The 10912-nt window shown below is 32.7% G+C and overlaps 1 non-coding gene across 1 annotated transcript; it reads left to right on the forward strand.

The window, feature by feature from the left end:
- The first annotated feature begins 1709 nt into the window (after window positions 1-1709).
- LOC136204308 (small nucleolar RNA R71) lies at window positions 1710-1816 on the forward strand. Its single transcript, XR_010675153.1, has one exon. It is a non-coding gene; the product is annotated as a small nucleolar RNA R71 (small nucleolar RNA).
- The last annotated feature ends 9096 nt before the right edge of the window (window positions 1817-10912 follow it).

The following is a 10912-nucleotide window of genomic DNA, read 5'->3' on the forward strand; positions in this document are numbered from 1 at the left end:
CTGGTCCATCTTCTCGAATCAAAGGTTCTGGTTCCTTATCTTCTAGTTCCTTACTCATTATAGGTTCTATTATTTCTTCTTTTTGAACAATGTCATTTACACATTCTTCAATTAAATCAAGTTTCATACAAGCGAAATCCTCCATAGGATATTTCATTGCTTGATTCATATCAAACTCAATCTTATCATCGCCTATTCTTAAAACTACTTTCCCTTCCGAAACATCAACTAGAGCACGTCCTGTGTTCATGAACGGTCTACCAAAGATTAGCGGACAGTTTACGTCATAAGCAAAATCTAAAATAACGAAATCGGTAGGAAAAATAAATTTGTCAACTTTAACTAAAACATCCTCAATTATACCGTATGGTCTTTTAGTGGTTTGATCCGCTAATTGCAAAACCATATTGGTACGTTTGATGTCTTCTTCTAAGCCTAACTTATTAAAAATAGATAATGGCATCAAGTTAATACTTGCTCCTAAATCACAGAGACAACTGGGAAATTCAATATCTCCCAATTTACATGGAATGGTAAAACATCCGGGATCCTTGAGTTTTGTGGGCAAATTACTTGACACAATCGAACTACAATCTTCAGTTAGTGAAATGGATGAAATTCCTTCCCAACTGATTTTCTTTGAAATTAAATCTTTGAGGAATTTACCATAATTGGGAATTTGCGTAATTGCATCCATAAACGTTAAATTAATATGCAAATTCTTAAGTTTGTCTAAAAATGTTAAAAGTTGTTTGTCATAGTCCTTATTGCGGACTTTGTGTGGAAAAGGTGGTTTGGGTACAAAAGTTTTTGTACTAGAGTCAATCGGTGCATCTTTGTGTTTTAACATATCTTCTTTGGACTTTGATAAATCAGTTCCAAGTAAAGTCGAATTTCCGGGCATTTCCGGACCTGAGTAATTTTTTCCTGAACGAAGAGTGATAGCCTTAACATGCTCTTTCGGATTTTCTTCCGTATGGCTGGGAAGACTTCCCTCTTTGCAGGATGGAATTGATTTAGCGAGTTGTCCAATTTGAATCTCCAAATTATGGATGCTAGATGATTGGTTTGTAATAAGCTGATCGAATTTATTCTCGATCCGTTTAAAACCATCGTCGTGATTACTTATTTTTCCGCTCATATCATCAATGAATTTGTCAATTTTAGAAGATAAAGTGCTAATCAAATCTCTTGATTGATTTTGATAATTAGTAGTACGATTTTGATTAGCATTAACATTATTATTGTCTCTCCAGTTAAAGTTAGGATGATTTCTCCATCCAGGATTATATGTGTTGGAATAAGGGTTATTATTTTGGTTTTGCCCTTGGACAAAATTTACCTGTTCAATTTCGCTCATACCTTCGTAATCCACATCCGTTTGGATTGGTTGACCATTAGGATCACACGGTGCCATAAATCTATCAATTTTGTGCGACAAGGCAGAAAATTGGGCTTGCAACATCGCTACTGGATCAAGATTCACTATACCTTTAACTGATGATGTAGTTGAGGATGATGGTTTCGCTACTGGGATGTGTCCACGTTCCGCGGGCCACATACTGCTGTTAATTGCCATTTCCTCCAAAAGTTCTCTTGCTTGGGCAGATGTTTTCTTCATGAATAACCCTCCAGACATAGCGTCCAATGAACCTCTAGTTGTAGGATTTAGTCCATTATAAAATGTTTGCATTAAAAGTTCAGCTGGCAATTGGTGGTGTGGGCATAAACGTTGAAGTTCTTTAAAACGTTCTCAAGCCTCATAAAGAGTTTCACTATCATTTTGAGAAAAAGATGTTAACTCTTTAATGACTCTTGCTGTTTTTGCTAAAGGAAATTTTTTTGATAAAAATGCTTGGGCTAATTGCTCCCAAGTCTCAATTGATGCGGCTGGCATAGAAGTTAACCATTCTTTGGCTCGATCCTTCAAAGTAAAAGGAAAAAGGCGAAGTTTGATTGCTTCTGCAGTTACATCAGTAATTTTAAAAGTGTCACAAATTTCTAAGAAATTTGTCAAATGAGTATTAGGATTTTCGTTAGGTAACCCGTAAAACGTTACATTATTTTGCAACATATTAAGCAACGCAGGCTTAATTTCAAAATGATGTGCATTAATTTGGGGTCTAACTATACTGTTTGTTACACCGGCCACTCCTGGCCTGGCGTAATCCATAAGTGTGGCCATAACTTCTGGCTCGGTAATTCTAGTTTTTATTGGGGTTTTGTTTTTCTTTTTCTTTTCTTTCTTATTCTTTTTAAGGGTTCTTTCAATTTCTGGGTCAATAGGATCTGGTGACGTGCCCGAACTTCGAGAACTGCGCATGAACTTGAAATTTCGCACGAACCGAAACTAGCTAAAAAACAGAGTTTGAAAAATAAATATGTTAGTAATTGAAAATAAATAAAATGTAAAAGTTTGAATAAGTATGAATAAACCTAGATTCGTAATAAAACACGAAAAATTTAAAATTTTGTCAAAAATTTTGGCGTTCCCCGGCAACGGCGCCAAAAACTTGTTGAGCGATTTCCGCAAGTGCACGGTATACGCTTGTAGTAATAAAAGATATCGATCCCACAGGGAACGTTTTTCAAACAAAACTTATTTAGAATCGGTTAAATTTACTTTTAAGGTTTATAATATGGAAAATCGTTTAATCGGTTTTGGTTTTGAAATTGCTAGAATAAGAATTAGATTAAAGTATGAAGATGTTAGAAAATATTCTGATTTAAAAATGAATTTGCAAAACAGGAACGTTTTAGTACTTTAGAAAAGTAAACAAGTATATTTGTTTGCATTAAGCAAAGAAAACAACTTTAAACTTTGTACGAATTATAAAGATGAAATAAATGACGGAACCTCTAATTAATTGGCTTTGAACGTGACAAAACCCTTTCGGGATAGTTGCCCTTAATCAAATTAAAACTCTTTCGAGATAATAATTTGCCTAAGTGTTCAACAAAGTTTCCTTGTAAAGATTTTGGATTAAATACGTTTTAATGAAAACACCAGCAGTCACTTTAGTGGATTGGTTACCATAAGTGCTGCATAAAGATCTATCGAATAGAACGGACTTTATTAGATGAAATATAAATTGATACAAGTTTACAGAGAACATGGAGCATTGAATTCTTCGACGGCGTGTAAGTGAACGGGTTGTCAATCCTTTCCTTGGGTTTCGTTAGAGTTTGTCAGGCTCAGGGGCGAATCCTCTACTCAATCTTCTCGTTGAATCTTCGTAATAGAGACTGGGTCGATCCACTACCAAAATGAAAACTAAACTGGAACAATGTCTAAACATTACTGAATTTGTTATTATTTAGTAAACAATGTGTGTACAGCATATTGCTTTTGAACAGAATCGAAATCTAACTTCTGAATCACTTGATTCAGAATTTCTGCATAAATTCTATACTAATCTCTTTCTTCTACACATAATCTTCTTTTTCAACTCTCCATCAACTCTTTATTTATAGATGTTGAAGAGTCTTGATTGAAGTGTCGTGTCCGTTGTGAAGGATCGTGTCCACTGCGAAAGGACGTCTTTATCCACCCGAACGATCGCGTTTCGTCAAAAACGAAAGTGTGTAACTAGGCTTCTAAAATCTCCTGCTCGTACCGAGAATATTAAATTCTCTACTGAGAATGAGGGAGCAACAATTTGTACTTTGGACGAAGGGAAGGAGGGCTGAGGGACGCGTGTCGCGACCGTGAATATTGGGGGCCGCGGTCGCGGCACGGAGCGCTTTTCACCCCTTCGGCTCTCGTTCGTGTCCTTGACTTGGCGTTATTAATTTTCGTCGTCTTCGACTCCTTTTGTAAGGTTTTTCTTCTATTTTTTAGCTCTTTTCGTTCCTATTTGGATTTTACCAAATATTTATGTACCTTACAAGAAAGAAACATATTCGAGAGTAAAAGCTTCCTAAACAGTTATAAATAGCATAAATTCGTAGCAATATTGATGTAATTATTGATAATATTTTAGGTATATTTTGGGCTTAACAGTGTTTATCGCTAATCTTCATTATATCTCAGGTAAGTGTTTCTGAAGCTTTAGTTGGTGAGGATTTGGAGGAGTAGAGGAAAGATTATTAAGTTTTAAGCTTACACATAGTTTTTAGTACAACTAGATTACAGAGCTCGCTAGCTTGGTGACTAATTAAAAGGGAGTTGAATGGGCCTTCAGTGTTCTGAACAAGAAAAGTGTTAGGCAACCTTATTTTTTCGGTCCCAGCAATCTAAATGAAGCAGATTTTTGTTCTTATGCTTTAATCCCCTTCAAACCATTTGCTGCATATATTTTGCATCACTTGCTTATTTTCTTTCATCATTGATAATGCAACTATGGTTGGTAGGACTATATACGGGTTTAGAAGCCTGCTACTATAAGCCAACAGGAAGAGGCTAAAGCCCAGGACTAGAATACAAGTGAAAGTGCCTTTATTGTGGCTTGGTGGGGCATTGGTCGAATCATTTTTGTTTAGGGAATTTTGCTTTCGGCATCAGGTATGATTAGAAATTAATTTCCATGTCATGTGTTGTCACATCCGTGTCTAAATTTCTAGAATTTATATTTTGATATTAGTATATATTATAATTATTGGGTGTGTGAAGTTAATTTGGTACTATAGGAAAAGTTTGGAGTTAATTCGATGGTTTTATGTGTAAATTAAAAGTTTGGAGTAATTTTTAAAAGATTATATAAAGATGGAGGATCAAAAACGATATTTACCAAATTTGAGATATAAATCTCAACTGTTCCAGAGAATTCCATCATCATCGTGATCTTCTTTTACTTTTCTTTCTTTTTCTATTTTCTTTTAAATTTATCAGTTTTCTCTGAACCGTTTCTCCACCGTTTCTTTGATTTACGGAGATTCGACCGTCCGAATCACTCGAAATTGGAACCATAGCATCCTTATGTATAGATCTAAGTCCTAACCGAAGAGTTTTTGAGTTTTGGCACTATTTGGAGGGAAACGTCTTAGACAGAATTTAGAGGAGAATTGAACGGTTGTGTTTTCCTCAATTAGTAGCCAAGGTAAGTAACTATCAACTATATTTTGAGTTTTATGTATATAGATAAATATATATCAAAGATTTTTTAGAAATTGATATTTTAGGGTTATGCAGGTATTTTGTAAAATTAGGGTTTTTCATGATTTTGCTTTTTATTGTGAAATTACGGTTCAAATGAAGCTATTGATTATGCTTCTATGTGAATTTCAGATTTTTCTTGATTATGTTGATTTAAGGCTTAATTTGGTTGATTTACATATATACATATATGTTTTTGGTTTCAATATATATCTATATTGAACAAAATAAATTTGATAATTTCTTACGAATTGTTTTTGGATTGAGAAATCTGTTGCGGTTATCATTATTATTTTGGATTGAAGTCCAAATATGATTTTTATGATACAAAAGGGCTAATTGAAGCCAAATGATTTATGGTTATGAAATAGTTTGGAATTTGATTGTGAAGGGAAATTTGAGCACGTTATGATTTTATGATTTTATATCCATCGAGAGTTATCCGGATCGGTGGTTTTATATTTGAAGACCATGTTCACTGAGGGACATGGCCTGTGTACACAGTTTGAAGACCTATTGGGTATGGCAGCGAAGTGTTGGGTAAGACCATATGGGATAGGCAATGTTAAGAGACGTCTTGACTATATATGTTGTTATGGATTGATACCTAAGGGGAGAAACGCGAGGATGGATACAATGTTTTAAGTTCATTTGGATTGTGTTTTCGGTTATGATTGATTTTGATATAAAGTTTTACGTTTGATTGATTACGAGTTGGTTTGATAAAACATTTATTTGATTACAAGTTGGTTTGATAAAAGATTTATTTGATTATGAAATGGTTTGATGAAACGTTAAGTTTTGAGTATATTTGAGAAGGTTTTGATTAAATCCATTTATAAAGGTATATATGTAGCTATGTTAAGTAAAGTTAGTTTTTATAGCTGATAGTTTCTTACTGAGATTTTTGTCTCACGTTTTTAAATGTTTTAATGTTTTAATGTTTTTAGGTGAGAAAGTACATGATATAGAGAAGGTTACCGACCGATTAGGCGAGGTTTGGAAGTTGGCTGCTTATTGTTAGAATTATGGTTAGAACTTTGGTAATTCAATTGTAATATAATATGATATTAAGATATTGAGATAAACTGGAGACTTCTAAGTGTTGATTATGATCTTTCTATTTCACGCCCGATGCCGATTGAGGCCGTCTAGGGTCGGGTGTGACAGTTTGGTATCAGAGCTCTAGGTTAAATTCTTCGGACCTAAGGTTGATAGTAATTGAGGAATATCGATATTTGATAATATCTAAGAAATAATTGATAGTAATTGAGGAATATGGATATTTGGTGAAAGCTAAGAAATAATTTGGAATTTTTCGAGGATTGAGTACCTAGCTAATGAGGTGTAAAAATAGATTTGATGGTTAGCAATATCTAGGTGTATGAAAAATAGTAAATTATTTGATATTTTTGATATGGGTTATGAGTAAGTCATAACATTGAGCTAGAGATATAGAGAATTGTCTATATAGGTGCTGCAGGAGAATCAGATTTGTACATGAATCTTGTGATGCATTTTTCGACCAGATATAGGCCGAATCTGTCATAGAGTCCTAAATAAAAGTTCTTTATTTTTGTCTTATGTTTCCAGAGGTTTTTGAATCACCTTAATCGGACTCCGTATGAAGAAGTTAAGTTGGAAACGATATATGTTTGTCATTGTAGCTTTAAACCAGAATTTGTTTTGATTTTTCTCCTTAGTGTGAATTGGAATTGATATTTGAGAGTTTAATAGTTAGCTTAAAAATATACGTATCTCAGATGTGAAGTAAGGTTAGGAGACATTGAAATGATATGATGAGTTTTGAAGTTAATATATATGTGATTAAGAAATCGAAAATGTGGGATTTCAATTAATTGTTTTGGAGATTGATTATAAATTGGAGATTATGATAGGAGTTTAACAAGTTATGGAATTTTAATTTGAATAATGATATCCGAATTCAAAGTGCAGATCTATTGTTGAACTTTATCGGGTTGAGGTTTAGGATTATTGAGAGTTATATAAATGATGTTTAGAGAGATACCGATGTTAGTGATCAATGAGAAGTAAAGTGGGAGAATATATTGGAGTTCATGATTTGATGATTACATATGAAAAGTTGGTAAGCTTAAATAGTGTTTGAGGAAATAATAAGATATGAATTTTGAGGACAAATTTCTCTGATCTTAAGCACTGTTTGAGGTAGAAAATGAAGAGATAAATATGATATAAGAAGATATATATATTGATAATTGAAATTTTGTAGTACATATATTGTTAATAGAAGTTATTTTTAGTTGATGTTTGTGTGATTATGGTTTAAGTTTATATAAGGATTAAATTGAGTGTTTATAGGTAAATAAGAAAATCGAATGATATTATAGATTGATTGACGTTTATGGGTGTAAAGATATTATTTGGAGTTTGGAAAAAAAAAAGACATTGATTATCGTAATTTAGGAACTCTATCTTCCTTGGTTATATGGTTTTATGGTTTGGAGAAAGATTGAAGTTTTGAGGATTATAGTCTAAATGTACATAAAGATCAAATTGAGTATTTATAGGTTAAATAAAGAAATTGAATGACATTAGAAAATTTTTAGGCTTTTATTGTGTTTGAGGATATTGCTTGGAGATTTCAAAAACTTTCACATTGCGATTTAAGTAAATCGTATTTGTTATCCATATAGTTTGATGAGAAACTTAAATTTATTTGGAGTTATTAATGGGATGTAGGATGATGGGTAGAAGAATGATCTATATTGATTTTTCTTATCGTAAGGATTGATTATAGAGGTTTTATGAAAATAAATAAGTCAATGTGATATTCATAGAGGAACTATGTTATCGATATAAGGTTTATATTTGATTGATGATGATGACTTGGAGTTCGTATTCATCATGATTGGAGTGAAAATTTATAGATATAAGTATTATTATTATGATGAAGTAAGATTATATGTTGATGCAAATTATTGATTCGAATTATTTGAAGTTTAAGAAAAATATAATATCATACATATTATGATAGGAAATAGGTAAGGAATGAATAAACACAACACTGAAGCAATGGAATTAATATGAAGGTTATGATATTAATGGCAATGGAACAGTGGACTATTACAATGGAATGAGAAACATACCAACAATAGCCAGACACTACCCTAGGGACAAGCCCCTTTCTCTCACAGCAACTCGCTGGAGATCCCAATACAAAAGATAATAATGCCTAAACAAAAGCAGCCTGCTAACTTATTATAATACCCTAACATACTAAAGGACAACAAGCATAAAGGACAACATAACAGCCACCTATTCTCTCTCTTCACGTGCTTTCTTTCTTCTCTCATATACCCTCCAAACTCTGGGCCTATTGCTAACATATTAGCGGTTCAAAAGTGATATTTTTGAAGTGTATAGAACTTGGAGATAGGTGAAATATATTTGATATATATGCAATTGATGAAATCAATTGTGATTTAAATCTATTAAAGTGAGATTTGGTTTAATGATAGGAAGATATGAATATAAAGAGTATCATATTTGAATATATGATATTTGAAGTTTTATTGGAAATGGTTTCGGAAGGAAATTAAGATAGACTAGCGAATATGAATTTCGTGGACGAAATTTCTTAAGGTGGGGAGGATTGTCACATCCGTGTCTAAATTTCTAGAATTTATATTTTGATATTAGTATATATTATAATTATTGGGTGTGTGAAGTTAATTTGGTACTATAGGAAAAGTTTGGAGTTAATTCGATGGTTTTATGTGTAAATTAAAAGTTTAGAGTAATTTTTAAAAGATTATATAAAGATGGAGGATCAAAAACGATATTTACCAAATTTGAGATATGAATCTCAACTGTTCCAGAGAATTCCATCATCATCGTGATCTTCTTTTACTTTTCTTTCTTTTTCTATTTTCTTTTAAATTTATCAGTTTTCTCTGAACCGTTTCTCCGCCGTTTCTTTGATTTACGGAGATTCGACCGTCCGAATCACTCGAAATTGGAACCATAGCATCCTTATGTATAGATCTAAGTCCTAACCGAAGAGTTTTTGAGTTTCAACAGTGTTTGGAGGGAAACGTCTTAGACAGAATTTAGAGGAGAATTGAACGGTTGTGTTTTCCTCAATTAGTAGCCAAGGTAAGTAACTATCAACTATATTTTGAGTTTTATGTATATAGATAAATATATATCAAAGATTTTTCAGAAATTGATATTTTAGGGTTATGCAGGTATTTTGTAAAATTAGGGTTTTTCATGATTTTGCTTTTTATTGTGAAATTACGGTTCAAATGAAGCTATTGATTATGCTTCTATGTGGATTTCAGATTTTTCTTGATTATGTTGATTTAAGGCTTAATTTTGTTGATTTACATATATACATATATGTTTTTGGTTTCAATATATATCTATATTGAACAAAATGAATTTGATAATTTCTTATGAATTGTTTTTGGATTGAGAAATCTGTTGCGATTATCATTATTATTTTGGATTGAAGTCCAAATATGATTTTTATGATACAAAATGGCTAATTGAAACCAAATGATTTATGGTTATGAAATAGTTTGGAATTTGATTGTGAAGGGAAATTTGAGCACGTTATGATTTTATGATTTTATATCCATCGAGAGTTATCCGGATCGGTGGTTTTATATTTGAAGACCATGCTCAGTGAGGGACATGGCCTGTGTACACAGTTTGAAGACCTATTGGGTATGGCAGCGAAGTGTTGGGTAAGACCATATGGGATAGGCAATGTTAAGAGACGTCTCGACTATATATGTTGTTATGGATTGATACTTAAGGGGAGAAACTCGAGGATGGATACAATGTTTTAAGTTCATTTGGATTATGTTTTCGGTTATGATTGATTTTGATATAAAGTTTTACGTTTGATTGATTACGAGTTGGTTTGATAAAACATTTATTTGATTACAAGTTGGTTTGATAAAAGATTTATTTGATTATGAAATGGTTTGATGAAACGTTAAGTTTTGAGTATATTTGAGAAGGTTTTGATTAAATCCATTTATAAAGGTATATATGTAGCTATGTTAAGTAAAGTTAGTTTTTATAGCTGATAGTTTCTTACTGAGATTTTTGTCTCACGTTTTTAAATGTTTTAATGTTTTTAGGTGAGAAAGTACATGATATAGAGAAGGTTACCGACCGATTAGGCGAGGTTTGGAAGTTGGCTGCTTATTGTTAGAATTATGGTCAAAACTTTGGTAATTCAATTGTAATATAATATGATATTATGATATTGAGATAAATTGGAGACTTCTAAGTGTTGATTATGATCTTTCTATTTCACGCCCGATGTCGATTGAGGTCGTCTAGGGTCGGGTGTGACATGTGTGTTGTAACAGAAGAGTATTAAGTTTAGAGAAGAGTATTAGGTTTAGAGAGTGATTGATTAATTCCCTTGAGTTTGTATATTATGATCAGCTGTATAAATACAGATGTATTGAGATACATAATAAGAGTGGGACTCTTTAAGAGATGAGGATGGTTAGTAGTTGATTCTATCACTACGACTTATAAACAGATAAATACAATTAGTTATTAAGTGATATTATCAGATAGAACTGATAATATCCCTAACACCCCCTGCAAGCTGATGGTGAGCTTGAACTGTGAGCCGTGTGCGAAGTTGATGAAATTTAATGCTTGCCAGAGGCTTGGTGAGTGCACCAGCAACCTGGTCGTCAATGGGGATAAACCGAACATGTAAGAACCCCCAAGCCACTTGTTCCCGAACAAAGTGATAGTCCAATTCAATGTGTTTTGTGCGAGCATGAAAGACCGGATTGGCAG

Source organism: Euphorbia lathyris, chromosome 8 (assembly GCF_963576675.1).
Source record: "Euphorbia lathyris chromosome 8, ddEupLath1.1, whole genome shotgun sequence".
Taxonomy (NCBI): Eukaryota; Viridiplantae; Streptophyta; class Magnoliopsida; order Malpighiales; family Euphorbiaceae; genus Euphorbia; species Euphorbia lathyris.